This window comes from Microtus oregoni, unplaced genomic scaffold (assembly GCF_018167655.1).
Source record: "Microtus oregoni isolate MIOR12 unplaced genomic scaffold, Mior012 000022F_ref0000154, whole genome shotgun sequence".
In the NCBI taxonomy this organism is placed as follows: Eukaryota; Metazoa; Chordata; class Mammalia; order Rodentia; family Cricetidae; genus Microtus; species Microtus oregoni.
Genome location: NW_024543081.1, coordinates 10,038,201 through 10,050,074, shown reverse-complemented (window position 1 = coordinate 10,050,074; position 11,874 = coordinate 10,038,201).

Genomic DNA, 11,874 nt, shown 5'->3' with positions numbered 1-11,874 from the left:
CTAACTTAATATCAGTTTGACACATTCTAAAATCACGAGAGAAGGGAATCTCAATTCAGAAAGTGCCTCCAGAATATGCAAGCTTGTAGAGCATTTTCTATTTATTTATTTATTTATTTATTTATTTATTTATTTATTTATTTTGTATTCTGTCTGTGTGTATGCCTGCAGGCCAGAAGAGGGCACCAGACCCCATTATAGATGTTTGTGAGCCACCATGTGGTTGCTGGGAATTGAACTCAGGACCTTTGGAAGAGGAGGCAATGGTCTTAACCGCTGAGCCATCTCTCCAGCCCCCGTAGAGCATTTTCTTAATTAATGATTGACCTGGGGGAGCTCAGTTCATTGTGGGTGGTGCCATCCCTGTGCTGGTGGTCCTGGGTTCTATAAGAAAGCAGACTGAGCAAGCCATGGTGAGCAAGCAGCACCCGTCCATGGCTTCTGCATCAGTTCCTGCCTCCAGGTTTCTGCCCAGCTTAAGTAAGTTCCTGTCTTGACTTCCTTACAATGATGTGGATGTGTAAGCCAAATAAGCCCTTTCCACCCCAACTTCCTTTTGGTCATGGTGTTTCATCACAGTAACAGAAACCCTAAGACACTGTGCAAGCCTTGACATTCTGACTTCAATTTCAAGAAGACACAGAGGAAGGAGAACTAACACCGAAAACTGTCCTCTGACCACACACTCACGAGCCCCCCGTACACACGGAATAAATAATGTAATTTAAAAAATAATAAAAACAAAATTTAAAACTCTTCAAGCTTGAGTAGGGAAAGACGGATGATTTATCTGGGAGGAGGGAAAGGTGACAGAAAGATAAGTCTGGCCTGGACACTGGCATGCCAGGGGCTTCCAAGGTCTGGAACCGCAAGGATGGGTAGGGACAATGGCAATGGTGCTTTCACAGAAGATGGCGGAAAGCCTCGGCAGCAAGGTGTGGTTTTAATTGGGCCTTAAGGCAGAGCAGGATCCTGTAGGGGGAAAGGAAAAACATGCCAGGAAGAGGATCAACGTGGTCTGTGACCCTGAGGCAGGGAGGCAAGGGCTGCTGGGGACATGGATGGGGAGAGAAAGGGATGTTACAAGAGCTGGCTGTATCTGCAACCAGGAAGCCACTCCAGTCCAAGTGACCAGCCAGGCCAGGTGTGGGCTGATGCTAAGCCAGGGCAGCTGCTGGGCAAACATCTCCACTTGTCTCCCTGCTTCCTGCAGCCCTCAAAGCCTTTCTGTTTGAACTCCCTTGCTGGTGAGACAGGAGATACAGCTTCCTCCCTGCCGGATGTGGGTATTTGGTGTCACCATGACAGACACACCCCCAGCTTTATGGATATGACTCAGCCCTCACCCAGCCCAGGGCTCTCCCAGCCCAGGGCAACACCCTTTCTTGGCTCCGCCATACTGGCTGTTTGTAAGCCAAGAGCCATGGGCAGGGTCTAGAAACTGCCTGCCCAGGGGACAACGGGAAGGGAACGGAGAGAACAGCTCCTACCAGCAGGTGTGTCATTTTCTCTGCTAAGAATAGCAGAGAGGCAACAAGCCCTGAACTGGCCCAAGCATACAAGTGCAGCCAGCGCTTTTGCCTGAGCAGCAGGCAGGGATAACTGTCACTCTCATGTCGCTGGCTTTCCCCAAGGAAACAGGCTCAGAGAATCTAAATTGGCATGGGGGTCACACAGCAAGAAGGGTGGTAGAGAATCCTTCAGGATCTCTTTAATGTCAGCGTCCAGGCTTTGAAGTTATATTCAGTAAATGTCTATTACTTCGTGTTGGCAGATGGGGGAAAGGCCCAGCCCAAGGGTGGGTGGAGCCACTCCTGGGCTGGTGGTTTTGGGTTCTATGAGAAAGCAGGCTGAGCAAGTCGTGAGGAGCAAGCCAGGAAGCAGCATCCTCCTCCCATGACCTCTGCATCACCTCCTGCCTCCAGGTTCCTGCCATGTTTGATTGAGTTTCTGGCTTGACTTCCCTGCATGGGAATGGAGTAACCAAAGAAGGCACTGCTGGTCAGGATGGGGACCAGGGAGGTACTGGGCAGCTAGGGCTCTAGCCACAGGCTCAGCAGCCTTCCTTCTAGAATGGACTAAGATTCAGCAGCTCAGCCCTTGAGATCGCGGAGCAGTTCAGGCACTGTGGAGCACACACCCTTTCCAGACGGGGAGGACTCCCCTGTGCCCAGCAGTCAGCCTAGACAATGGCACACAGTTGTCACACCTGAGCCTCAGCAGCAGGCTTGGTCTCTTCCCTACCCTCCTCCCTCTGGGCTGTCCCTTTCTCACCTGTTCCCTTGCAGCAAATACCTGGCTGCCTGTCCACAGCTGGACAGTAGTGAATGGCCCTTGCGTCGTGGTCGACAAAATGAAATATAAACAAAACCGAAAAACAAGCCCCAGTCTTCTGCTTGCTGGGGAAGAACTCCTATAAGCCCAGATTCCCATCGACTGTTTTGTTCAAATTTGCTATATAGTTAAGGATGAATGACTTTGAACTTCCTGTCTTCACCTCTGAGGGGCTGGGATCACAGGCATGCGCCAGCCACCAAGCTCAGCCTAGACAGCCTTTCAATTCACTCTGAAAGTACTGATTTCATCTTAATTAGAAGATTTGGGAACGGATTTCCTCGTCATTAGGTCGGTACCTTGAAACAGGACGATTTTGTAACCCTGAGCAAATGACCTCTCCTCAGGAAGTCCCTTTGTGAAAGTCATTTCTTTGAAGGTGCCAACCCCTTTCCCACGCCTGCCCTCTGCTGGCAGCTGAGGACTGCTCCCTTCTGTCTTCCACATCCGCAATCTCCTGGGGTGGAACTTTCTCCTCCTACCCTCGGCTTCCCAGCTGCCTTCACTAAGGGGCATTCAGGACCACCACCCACACCCTCACTCACCTCTCTAAGAACACCAATCTTGCCACTCTTGCTCCTCAAAAACATTCCATGGCTGCCGAGTGCCTACAGAAAGGGTTCAAATTCTTTAGCCCGCATCTAGCGTCTTTCCTAATCTGCCCCCCTTGTCTTTGTGAAACCATCTAGTCCCCCACCCCCGCTCTTTCTGTCCATTCACTGTTATGCAGGGCACAGCCTGAAAAACCAGCTGCGTCCAAAAGTCACCCCAGACAGCCCACTTCACTCCTGCTGCTCCGACCCGGAATCTGCCCTGTTTTGTCCACACGTATCTGGCCACCCTAGGAAGATGTGCACCAGGGTCTTGAAAGCTAGAGAAAAAGAAAAAAAGTAACTGGGGCCGAGGATTGAACTCATTCAGTATAGTACTTGCCATGCAAGCATATGACCTGAGTTTGAACCACTGAACTTACATGAAAAAATTGACAGCTCTCAGGAGGCAGAGGCAGGCAGGTCTCTGTGAGTTCGAAGCCAGCCTGGTCTGCAGAGCGAGTTCTAGGATAGCTAGGGCTCTTATACAGAGAAACCCATGTCTCAAAAAAAAAAAAAAAAAAAAAACAGAAAGAAAGAGAGAGAGAGGAATTGAAAGTAGGGCATGGTGATGTGTGCTTATAACTCCAGTTCTGGGAGGGTGGAAACAGGCAGATCCCTGGGGCTTGCTGGTCAGCCAGCCTAGCCTTAACAGTGAGCCCCAGGTCCCAGTGAGAGTCCCTGTCTCAAACAAAAACTAGTTGGAACTGGCGAGATGGCTTAGCAGGCAAAAATTGCTGCCAAAGCCTGATAATCTGAGTTCAGCTTGCTGGTTGGGGGAGATGACTGACTTCGGAAGCTAGTCCCCTGACCGCCATATGAGCCACTTGGCATGAGCGTGCCCACACATACACACAGAAAATAAAACGAATAAAAACAGCAAAGCTAAGACAGACGACTTCTGAGGAAGGACCACCTGAGGTTGTCCTCTGGACACACACACAAACAGGTGCATACACTCTAACACCTTTTGTTTTGTTCGTAATTTTTCAAGATAGGGTTTCTCTGTGTAGCCCTGGCTATCGTAGAACTAGCTCTGTAGCCCAGGCTGACTTTTAACTCACAGAGATCCACCTGCCTCTGCCTCATGGGTGCCAGGATTAAAGGCATTTGCCACCTCTACCAGGCCTGTTCCAGCTCTTTTTAACTTGTCTCTTCCCTTCCTCGGTCATGTGAAGGAGGAGAGCATAGGCTAGCTTCTATTTGGCAGATGAGGAAGCAAGCTGCAAGAGGCTTAGTAAGTAGTTTGCAGTCACATGGCAAAGCAGGAGGAAACCGCAGGTCTGTAGACGCCTGCTCCTGCCCCTGAGCCATTAGCACTAAAATCTTCCCTAGGCATCTTTCAGTTTCCAAACTCATACACGGTCCGTATCTCACTGTGGAGGGTGGCACAGTGCCCAGGGCTGCCTTGAGATCCCATCCCCCACTGTTCGTGCACCCATCCCGGTCCCTGAAGCTGCAGACTGGAGGAATCTGTCTACCTGCAGGCTAAGATAAGACAGGGCTTCTGCCAACCTGGGGAGGGATTCAACCTCTCCTGAAACTCAGCAGCATACAAACCCGACATTCCCAGGTTGAACCAATAAAGGTTCTTTTTTTGTTTTGTTTTGTTTTTTTTTTTTTCGAGACACGGTTTTTTTCTTTCTTTCTTTCTTTTTTTTTTTTTCAAGACAGGGTTTCTCTGTGGCTTTGGAGCCTGTCCTGGAACTAGCTCTTGTAGACCAGGCTGGTCTCGAACTCACAGAGATCCGCCTGCCTCTGCCTCCCGAGTGCTGGGATTAAAGGCGTGCGCCACCACTGCCAGGCCCAATAAAGGTTCTTGTTTTCTCCTATTGTCCCTAAGATACCACAGGGCAGTAGGCTCATGACTGACAGCTGTCAGAAGGCGCAGACTGAAATCAGGGTGTCTCAGTACAAGGAGGGACCCACTGTAGGCTTGGAGTAGTCATTGTAAAGCTTGGAGAAAGTATAAAGTCAGGGTTCTGCTCCTGAGTGGTGCTGTGGGTGGCAGGCAGTTCGGATAGACTGTTACGACCTTGTCCACAGGGCAGGAGCCCAGAAAAGAGGCTGGGGACTGATTGGTAAGCCAGCTGTGGTCCCTGTTAGCCTAGCTGGGGTGCAGTGGGCCATCCAAGGCTTGGACGGTGGTCACACTGTTACCTGCTTTTTAGCACTATAGGATTAGGGGCTGGAAATGTGACTTAGCAATGGATAGTCTTCCATAGGACGCACGTCCAGTTTCCAGCACCCATATGATGGTTCCCAATGGTCTATAACTCTGGTCCCAGGGAATCCAATGCCCTCTTCTGGCTTGCACAGCTAATGCATGAGCCTGGCACACATATATGCATGCAAGTCACCCATACACATAAAAATACACATTTTTTTAAAATTACAAAAATGAAAGAAGAATCACTGGATGGTGGAGGGGGTGGTCTTTGTGTGGTAACCAACGTCCCAGGGCCTCCTTGTTCAACAAGACAACTACCAAGTTAGGAGGGCCAGGATGACTCTTGGCACTCAGTGCTTTCTTCTTGAGAACAATGTCCCTTTAATCCCAGCAGAGGCAGATGAATCTCTGTGAATTCAAGACCAGCCTGGTCGACAGAGGTATTTCTAGGACAGCCAGACACAGAGAACCCCTGGAGGAGGGGGGAAGAGGGCGGGAAGGTAGAAGAGCATAATGTGTCAAAGGCTAGGAGCCTCCCACCCATGCTTTCTCTACCTGGAGCAGCCCATGGTGCTCCCCCCGCCCCGCCCCAGTGGGCCCTCTTGGTCTTTCCTTCAACTCACCAGCTGACATTGTTATGGCAGTTCCAGGCAGCGAGGGCCTGGAGTCTAGAACAAAGGTTGCACAGGACAGCTACAGAATAGGACAGGGGACAGAAGGGACAACGTGGTAAAAATCAAGGCAACTTAGTTCCTGGGTAGCATTTAGAGGTAAGGAGAGCCGTGCCGTGCACCTGGAGCAAGGTGCCCAGCAGGCTGAGCAGCCTAGTAATGTGACCTGCTAGAATGGAAATGGGCCAAGAGGTTTTGGTTGAGATGAGTCAGCTAACAACTTGTTTTCAGGCTGCCAAGTCCATAACCACAGCAGCAGGAGGGGTGCCCTCAGGGAAGAAAGATCCTGCCATTCCTGCCCACACCCTCTATCCTTTTGAAGGGCTCAGTGTCCCCAACCTCTGCATGAGTGCCACCAGGTGTCCCAGAAATAAGGGCCTGCCTGTTCAGAAGGGAAGGGTGGGGCTGGAGGAAGTGGGAGAGATGGGGCATGGAGAGAGAGGAATGGGGACAGGGTAGCAGAGGGACAGCATTAGGGTAATAAAAATCAAGAAAACTTGGTTCCTGGATGGAGTTCAGAGGTGTGCGCGTGTGTGCGCGCACACGCGCATGTGTGCATGTCTGTGTGTGTGTGTGTGTGCATGCCTGTGTGTGTGCATGCGTGTGCATGTGTGTGTGTGTGTGTGTGTGTGTGTGTGTATGTAAGAGAGGGGTGCACTACAAAAGTATATGCTCAACTATGTTCATAGCAGTATTATTTGTAATAGCCAGAACCTGGAAACAACCTAGATGCCCTTCAATGGAAGAATGGATGAAGAAAGTATGGAATATATACATATTAGAGTATTACTCAGCAGTAAAAAACAAGGACTTCTTGAATTTTGCATACAAATGGATGGAAATAGAAAACACTATCCTGAGTGAGGTAAGCCAGACCCAAAAAGAGGAACATGGGATGTACTCACTCATATTTGGTTTCTAGCCATAAATAAAGGACATTGAGCTTATAATTCACGTACCTAGAGAAGCTAAATAAGAAGGTGAATCCAAAGACAAACATATAGGCATCCTCCTGAATATTAACCTTCATCAGGCGATGAAAGGAGACAGAGACAGAGACCCACATTAGAGCACCAGACAGAAATCTCAAGGTCCAAATCAGGAGCAGAAGGAGAGGGAGCATGAGCAAGGAACTCAGGACTGTGAGGGGTACACCCACACACTGAGACAATGGGGATGTTCTATCGGGAACTCACCAAGGCCAGCTGGCCTGGGTCTGAAAAAGCATGGGATAAAACTGGACTAGCTGAACATAGCGGACAATGAGGACTACTGAGAACTCAAGAACAATGGCAGTGGGTTTTTGATCCTACTGCACGTACTGGCTTTGGGGGAGCCTAGGCAGTTTGGATGCTCACCTTACTAGACCTGGATAGAGGTGGGCGGTCCTTGGGCTTCCCACAGGTCAGGGAACCCTGATTGCTCTTCGAGCTGATGAGGGAGGGGGACTTGATCGGGGGAGGGGGAGGGGGAGGGAAATGGGAGGCGGTGGCAGGGAGGAGGCAGAAATCCTTAATAAATAAATAAATTTAAAAAAATAAAAGGCTGTTTTAACAGAAGTAAAAAAAAAAAGAGAGAGAGAGGGGTGCACTGAGATCCCAGAAACCCAAGGCAAGAGGCAAATGGACCAGCTGCTGAGAGCAACAGGGCAGGGACACAAAGCATAAGCTGTCAGATTTGGACGTAGAAATTTGGCCTGTATCAACAGTGTGCTGCAGGTGACTTCAAACACAGAACCAGAGGCAGGGGAACTAAGCTTGAGGACATGTGGACGGACCAAATCAGGCATGTCCACAGTCACTAAGCAGCGACTGACTCAGGGAGAGTCTCTGGGGCCCCCTCTCTCCTTCTGAGGAACCAATGCCTACAAACATGGGGGACCTAAAAACCCAGGAATATACTTGGATGGTTCAGGAGGTCTGAGGCCCATAACCCGGTGTTTACAGGGCACTGTTCCCTCCAAACCTGTCTTTGTTTCTAGGCAACAGCAGCTCCAGCATCCCTTGGCTCATGGCAGCCTCACTTAAGGTTCTGCCTGTCTTTGCTTAGCCTTCTCCATGTGTGGGGTCCTCTCCTGATCAGTCAGCGGGTTTTGAGCTATTTATATCTGCAAAGTCCCCATGCTGAAGACATGAGGGTTTTTGCTGTTGCTTTCATTGTTGCTTTTGTTGTTGTTTTTTTTAGTGGGAAAGGGTGTCCTAAAGGCTGTACCTTGCAGAAACAGACTCAAGGGCCAGGTTCAAGATATTTTGCATGGCACTGGGGACTCCATGCCACAACAACAATAAATACAATGAGAAAACTAAAAAGAGAGCTGGAGAGATGGACTATGGTTAAGAGCACTGCTGCTCTTCTGGAGGTCCTGGGGTGGATCCTCAGCACTCACATCAGGTGGTCCCCACCTGCCTGTAACTCCAGTTCCAGGGGAACCCATCACCTCTGACCTCTGTGGTCATGTGTACATACCCCCATACACACAATTAAAAATAATACGAATAAGCCAGGCAGTGGTGGCACACACCTTTAATACCTGCACTCAGAGGCAGAGGCAGCCAAATCTCTGAGTTCGAGGCCAGCCTGGTCTACAGAGCTAGTTTCAGGACAGCCAGGGCTACACAGAGAAACCCTGTCTCAAAAAAACAAAGGCAGGGTGTGTGTGGTGGGGGGAGGAGAATATAACTGCCATTACCCTTGGGGCCTCTGTCCTGGACAGGCTTCCAGTGTCCCTGTGCAGCTGGGTGACTGAAGAGATGGAAAGGCCCTGGTGACCCTTGATACCTAGCTCTGTGTGACAGATAGGCCAGGACTAGATCTCCTCCCTCCTGCACCCAAGCTGGTGCAGTGGCAGGGCTTCACAGCCATACGGTCGCCATGCTGGACCCCTTGATACCCACCTGGGCTAGAGCTTCACTCTGACCCCAGAAATGAACACCATTTAGACTTCACCGTCCCATAAAAAGCTCTCAGAGGGCAACCTCGTGGGCTGGTTCTCTCCTGCCTTTCCATGGGTTCTAGGGATTGAACCCGGGTTGCCAGGCTTACATGAGTGCTTTTACCTGCTGAACCTCACCAGTGCCTAAAATTTTTTTTCTTTAGATTATTAGTTATTTATTTATTTTTTGAGACAAGGTCTCTCTTTGTAGCCTTGGCTCCCCTAGAATCCACCAAGTAGACCAGGCTGGCTTCAAGTTCACAGAGATCTGCCTGCTTTTGCCTCCCAAGTGCTGGGATTAAAGGTGTGCCATGATGCCTGGAAATTTTAATTGTTTTAGGTTTATTTTATGTGTACAAGTGTTTTGCTTGGATGTGTGCATGTGTGCCACATGTGTATCTGATGCCTGTGGCACTCAGAAGATGGTGTGAGAGCCCCGGGAACTGGAGTAGCAGACAGTTGTGAACTACTGTGTGGGTGCTGGGAACTGAACCTGGGTCCTCTGGAAGGCTGAGTACTCTTACCTGTTGAGCCATCTCTCCATCCTCACCAGCCCTTTAAAACAGTTTTCTTTTCTTTTTTTTTTTTAACTAACAAGGCATTTTTATATAAGAAAAATCACCCAAGCATGGAGACTCTCACCTGTAATACCAACACCTGGGAGGCTGAGGCAGGAGGATTGCTGTGAGTTTAAAGTCAGCCTGGACTACAGTGTAAAACTTTCTCAAACTCCACTACCCTGCCCCTCAAAAAGTGGTAAAGAAATGAGAAAAAACAAATTAATTAAACCTGGTATGGCAGGCAGGGCAAGCCTTGGCTAGGTGCAGGGTATGCTTCAGACTCAGGGGCTGGCTCCTGCTAACAGCTCCAGGTACCTTGGCAGGGGACAAAAGGCTGCCTTTCTAAGGGTAAAAAAAAGGAGGACTCTTGTTTTTCTTTTCTTGTAAGCCCTTAAATTGGTTTTCCTTTATACTCTGGGTTAGGTAATGCTTTATTCCATAAAATAGAATGTGCTCTTGGAGAATGCTGTTTTTAACTTCAAAGCATTGCAGATCCAGCTGAGGTTGGCAGGACCCATAAAAGAAGCAGCCGCTGCTACCTCGCAGCAGGCCCTAGGAGGTCGGGACACTCAGTAGGTCCAGTTCACGGCTCACGTTAAGTAACACAATGAATACCTGGGTGCTAGGCCAAGGGTAGAATGTTCAGGATCTCAAGGGCAGGGCATTTCAGGTCTACAGCAGACCCAGCTGGCATTCCCTGCACCCTCTCCTCTTCCCTCCCCGCCCCCAGCATGGCCTGACACAGAGGTGATAGCGTCACTTAGAGGGAGGGTGCTGCTTTGTTGGAGAAGGATGGAAAGATGGCCCATAACCCAGGCAGAGAAGAGGTGGGTAAGTAGGAGGTTGGTGACACCGTGCAGGGAGGAGCCTAACCAGAAAACCAAGGACAGCGGCAGAGCCACATAGTAGAAAAAGCCTGTTGGACAAGTGTAGTCCCAAGACAAATGGTTACTCTAGCAGAGACTTGGGCATCAGAGAAGAAGGTAGGCAGAGTTGGGGGAGGCTATCTCAGAGCCTGGGGGAGAGGACAGCTCAAGCACCTTGCTGACGGGAAGCAGCCCCTGCGGGAAGCAGGTAGACAGGTTAGCTCTGGGGCAGTTCACACGGATCAGGTCACGGACATAACTAGACTCTGTTGTTCAGGTTTGGGATCCACCCAGCATGAGGGGAAAGTAACAGGACTGTCATCCAGGACAGTCCCAGAAGGGGTGAGTGCCTGAACTGTGGGCTGGGTGATAAGCAGTCCTGTTTCCCATCGCTTGGTTCCTCAAGGCCTGCTCTGATACCAACACTTCCTCCTGGTGTGTGTTCTGGAAATGTGCAGAGGAAACATCTGCCCCAGGATGTGCTATCACCATGGCAACAGTCAATCTCACACAAATCTGTTTGGCAGGGCTTCACTTACACCTAGCAACCCAGTCATCAACAAACCGCCTATCACATGTTCACAACAGCTGCGCACCCTCAGTCCTTCAGTGGGTCAGCTTGCCTGGCCAGGAACTCCCCCACTCCAGACCGCCTGAGAAGCAGGACCGTAAGAACCAAGCAGGCACACAACTGGAGAAGCTAAGCGTGGGTCGTCTCATCACCAGGTGCAGGGCAGAGGTGGAACCACGAGCCTTGCAACTCTTGGAGCCAAACCATGAGGGAAGTGAACCAGATATAGCCTGTGCAGCCCTTGTTGCTTTTTGAGTAAAGACATCTAACCTCCATTCTGCGGTTGTGGAGTCTGAGACAGAGTCTAGCTATGTAGTTCAGGGTGGCCTCAAACTTGCTATGTAGCCCAGGCTGACTCTGAATGCATGGTGATTATCCTCCCCTAACCTCCCCAGTGTAGGAGTATAGCCATGTGTCACTGGATGAAGACGACACGGCTGCTCCAAGGTATGGTTGATGAGTTGGCCTCAAACTCACAGAGATCTACGTGTCTCTGGCTCCCGAGTGCTGGGATTAAAGGCATGCACCACTACCGCCTGGCTGGACTGAAGAGGTTTAAGGTAGGGGGCAGGGTGAGAAGCTGAGAGGAGCCACAGGTACTGAGTGGGCCTGGCAGCCAGTGTGCCTTTGGTACGCGACCAGGCACCCGTTAGTCTTTTGTCCTGAGTTTCTATGGGACCCGGCAGTCACCACACCAGGTTCTCTTGTTTTATATTGTAAAAAACACAAATCCCCACAGGACCACACAGAAAGCAGCTAAGAAGCAGAGCCAGGCTCTAAGCTCAGTTCTGAGTCCCATCACCAGCACACAACACTGCACCTATGTGGCACAGGGCACACAGAGTGTGACCCAGGAAGCCACATGGAAAAATCCCGTACCCCAACTGCAGCCTTTTCAGATTCTGGCTTAATGCCTGTTATATGACTGAGCCTCTCACCTTACATGGCCCCAAACACACTGAAGACGACTTTTCCTTTATTAGCAATGACACATTAAAAACATGCATACATGTGTAGGGAGACAGGCACACATGATATGACACCCATTGTCCAACAATGGGAGTCTTTTTAAAACAAATTCCAGGTAGTGGGGAACATACACACCAGGCCACAGGTATCAGATGTGACTATGAAAAACAGGCTGTGTTGCTGGGTGGTGGTGACACACAACTTTAATCCC